The sequence below is a fragment of the Myotis yumanensis genome, unplaced genomic scaffold (genome assembly GCF_028538775.1).
Source record: "Myotis yumanensis isolate MYYU_CA2020_CCGP unplaced genomic scaffold, mMyoYum1.0.hap1 SCAF_7, whole genome shotgun sequence".
Lineage (NCBI taxonomy): Eukaryota > Metazoa > Chordata > Mammalia > Chiroptera > Vespertilionidae > Myotis > Myotis yumanensis.
The window spans coordinates 52,809,006-52,813,817 of record NW_027223758.1 but is presented as its reverse complement, the minus strand read 5'-3'; positions in this window follow the sequence as shown (position 1 = coordinate 52,813,817).

Here is a 4,812-nt window from a genome sequence, read left to right as displayed (position 1 = left end):
TCAAACAACAGTATGTGTCCACTCATTTCCCCTCATTTGATCCCACAGCCTTTCTATGTTGCAGGCAAAGGTACCAGGGATTCCTTTTATGTTAAGACCCAGGGTGCTGAGCCCGAAGTGGCAGTGTACCCCATGCTGGCTGGTAGGCACACTGCCCATCCTGCAGCCGACTCATACTCAGGTCCCGTGACTCTGGCTCTGCACTAAATGTGTCCCCCCAAATTCATATACTGAGCCCTAGCCCCCGTGTGACAGAATCGGGAGGCGACTGGGCCCCGAGGGTGGGGCCCACATGCTGGGACTGGTGTCCCTGTGAGGAGAGGAGGAGCCAGAACTGGCTTTCTCTCCAGCAGGTGAAGATAGAAGGGGGCCGTCTGTGAACCAGAAAATGGGCTCTCGCCAGACCCCAAATCCACCAGCACCCTGAGCATGGACTTCCAGCCTCTAGCACGCTGCCCAGTCTGTGGTGTCCTAGTGTGGAGCTGGGGTGACAGACAATCTCCTTCTAATGCACTAAGCCAGAGATGAGGACTGGAAACAGAAGAGAGCCCTCCACGTGGGCAGGGAAGTTTTCATTTCAGCGCCGCAGAAACGTTTATGACGGGCCTGAAGATCGGCTGGCCTTGCCCCTCTTTCCACAGATCAAGGCTCAGGAAACAGGAAACTAATTACAAGTGCCTTACAGAAGGTTCCCTCATGCTAATTCTGTTAAGAGCCTCCTTCACACCATCCCCTGCCACCTCTGTGACCTGGTTTACCCTGGAGGCCAACGAGGCAGGCGGAGGCCTCTGTCCAACCCACAGCTTCGCCCTCACTGGGGAAATGGGCGTGGACCAAGTGGACCTACCAGAAATGAGCTGGAAGAAGGTCTGTCAGCCCAAGCCCCTCTTTTTTTTCATGATCCCCATTAACCTAAAATACGTATAAAATGTTTATAGTCTATTCCTCCAATACATTAAGCCAAAACATAACATCAACAAAAAAAAAAACTTCAGTGCTGTGTAGACCTTAAGTCCGTCTTCAATTTTCCCCTCAACTAACCTGCCACCAGAACAAAAATGCTGTGTCATTTCTGAACACCAGCAGGATCCTGGATTTCCCCTGCAGGATGGGCTGCGACAAGCCCCAGGTACAGAGGCAGCACAGGAATCCACAGGCAAGCCTGCAGCCAAGCCTGCCCAGCACACGTCCCAGGGCATGGGAAGCCCAATGCTTTCCAGCTGAGAAAGTGCCACCCCCTTAAGGGAACAGTCGGAAGGTAGTTTGTTAGGAATCAGATGTCTCTGTCCCATGCCTGTTACCTCTTTTCCCAGTTGCGAAGGACGGGGATGTGCAAGCATCACCAAACTCCCTCTGGTCTCTCCAACCCAGAAAGAAGAATGCCTCATCTACGTGCCAATTCTACACGTACATATTTTATGCCTACACTTGTTTTTTTTTTTATCAATGTTATACTCTAATCTATAATATGCTTGCATAAGAGTATACAGTTTCTATACTTTCAATATTCCAAATTCCACTGCAGTGCTCGGAGCCCAGATGCTACTGGGACCTGACCGCACTCGGGAACCTCATCTCGGCCTCTTGTTCCTGCCACGTGGCTCTTACCCTGCTGTTCAGCCCACAAGCCTTCCAGCAGCTGCACTCAGTTGAACTGGTGGGGCTCTTAGAAGTCTGTGACCTTTATAAAGCCCACCGCCCCCTCCTCTTCCACTGAGACCCCAAACACAGCACAGGTAAGGTATGCACAGTTGGACCCATCTATAGGGCCCGGTTACCATCCTCCTCAAAGAATTTCATTAAAGCCCTTCTAGTTCTGGGGAGAAAGTGAGGGCCATACTCCGTGTAATTACATATACGCCCACACAGAGCTGCCCCACCCCGCAGATCACGTCAGAACGGGGGAATCAGCCATTGTGCATTCCCTTTCGCTCAGGACCCAAGTGACGAATTCCCTGTGTTGCAGGGCCCTACAGGTGGGCCAGGCCCAGAGTACTGACCCCAATGGTTACTCCAGGTTGAATTGTGTCCCCAAAGAGTCCTTACCCCCAGGACCTGTGAATGGACCTCATTTGGAAATAAGATTTTGCAGGGAGTAGGTAAAGATGAAGTCATCAGGATGGACCCTAATCCAATATGACTGGGTCCTTATAAAAGGGGAAAATTTTGACAGAGAGAGAGAGAGAGAGAGAGACTGACCCTGTGAAGGAAGCAGGGATCAGGGTGATGCGTCTACAAGCCCAGGTTCACCACACACCACCAGCACCCAGGAGCCAGGCCAGCAGCAGTCTCCTCACAGCCTCAGAAGGAATCAGCCCTGCCCACACCTGACCTCGGGCTCCCAGCCTCCAGAGCCAGGAGAGAATAGATTGCAGTCGTTTAAGCCACCTGGCCTGGGTGCTTTGTCACAGCAGCCAGAGACAGATACAGAAGTGGAAATCAGTGTTTCAGCTCTCTCTGCACTCGGGCACCTAGGGATTGCCGGGCCCAGAGAGGGGAATACCCCTGTCCACCTCCAGGTAGCAGTACCAGGACCTCATCCAGGGACAGCCACAGGAGACATAATAGCACAGGCAAGGACGGAAAAGGAAAGAGAAAAGCCTCCTCTTGGAGCCGGTTTGGGGGGAGGAGACAGAGAAGGACGCACGTCCCCTCAACCCCAGATATACTCTCCCTCTCCATGCTGGTCTCCTGGCCCTTTTCCCTGCTGTGAACTTGGCCTCAGAGCAGGCTGCCCCCTTTACTCTCACAGGATTTGAGCCACACTCACTTGACCTGCACACATAATTCCCAGCCAACTGACGACAGGCAGGCCTGCACTGAACAGTCCCAGACCAGCGCCACCTCAGCTCTTCCGGAGGTCCTGAGAAGAGCGTCCTCCTGCCTTCTGTCATTTAGAAACCGTCAATGGCACTCACACCCCTTCCTGTCCTCCCTAAGAGACAGGGCCAAGGAATGTGAGTGTACATAGGTCCTTGGCCTGTTCAGAAATCCATTCACACCCGGAGCTGAACAACAGATTTTTCTTCCTGGCATTTTCGCATAGAGGTACATTTCTGCAGGCAGAGAAATGAGTGCAGGCAGCCCTCTGGACAGCTTCCAGCTGCCTGCCGGGGTGGCTCTGGCACAAATTAGAACTATATTCCAGCGCTTTCTTCTAGTTTTTACGAACACAGCTTCGTTTACATAAACATCAACATGCCATTTAAAAAGTCTCCATCTCACAGGTATGAATCCACTGAGTTCTGCAGGGCCCAAGCCCAGGCACACATGTGCATAGCGTTCCTGTTTAAAACACGAGTCCCTCGCTCAGCCGGGCATTTTCAGGGATTTGGAGCAAATTTTAATGTAGGATCCACTTGAAACCATAAGCCTGCCTGCACCAAGCCAGCCAACATCTGGAACAGTGGAAGATGATCCGGCAGCATTGCGAAACCTAAAATATGAGACTTGTTAACTTTTTCCTGTGCTAGAACTATTTTTAAATCATGGAACCAATCTGATAACACATTGAGAAAAACTTTAGTAGCCAGAAAAGCTGGAAAGAAAAATAGTTCAGTCATGTTAAGGTCTCTTTTTGCCTGAGTTGCACTGTTTCCAATTTTAAAGCATCATTACCTTTGCAAAAATGGATTTTGCTTTGGAAGCATTCTCAGACACGTTTGCCTTTTTGTAGGTACTAATGGCACGTTGAGCCAAAGAAAAACAAGTCATAAGTCAGTGTGTTAATGAGCAAAGTAATCCAATCGCACAGCCTTCATTGTCATTGCTCATCTCCCTCAGGTACAGTCCCACGGTGGGCAAGATTTCACAGCATTCTGGCAGCTCTACCCATCTGAGCACCACATGCACACATGAAATAGCCATCGCCAAGATTGTTCTAACAGCTACAGAAGAAAGCAAACCTCAACCAAAGCTGTGACATCCCCCCCAAAGATGCATTTCACCAGCCAAGGCACTGCTGGAAAGTGGGTGGGGATATGCAAACGTATGAGCAAACCCACCTCCCGATTGGCTGAACCACCTCCCCCCAGTAGCTGAAACCTGAGTCCAGGCCATAAATATCCTCAAGTCAAACTCAAGCGGAAAAACATCTCAGAAATGTTGTCTGCACACAGCAATTCCCCCCAAGAACAGGAATCCCCTAGAAACCACGGGAAGACAGAGGGGCAGACCCAAAGCAACTGTGAACATGCTTTAATTAAATGAGTAAAGAAGTCTTTATCACAAAAATATTAAATGTCTGTATTCTGCAAACACAATGAATCAGCAAATCGTTTTTTCAAGGTTAGAGAAATTGACCTATGGTTCTAGCTAAAACATACCTTTTGTTTCCTAATGTTGCAAATGCTTTGGAAAATTTAGAAGGGAGGATTTCAGCTCTGCAAGACCAACGCCTTCCTGACACCCAGCATCTAGGGAGGCAGGAGAAGCCCACAGGAGTCGGCAGCTCTGAGCAGTGGAAGAACTAAGACCACAGACCCAGTACTTGCTGGGCACCAGAAAAGTGACCTCTTCCATTCCCCACTGAAACCTGCCAAATAGGTCCACTGGGGTCCATGTTACATAGTACAGATGCAGAAACGGACCGAGGGGCGGAGTACTTTGCCCAAGGAAAGAGCTAGGAAATGTGGCACAGGTGAATGCTAATGCACAGTCTCTAACTTCAACAACTATCACAACAGTTTCCTTTAAAATACTAAGCTACTACATATCAATGACAAGTGGCTTTTTCATTGCTTGTGGGGAAAAAAAACCTGTCATTTTCACCGTTGAGAAAGATAAAGGACAATAGACACAAGTACTGACTCA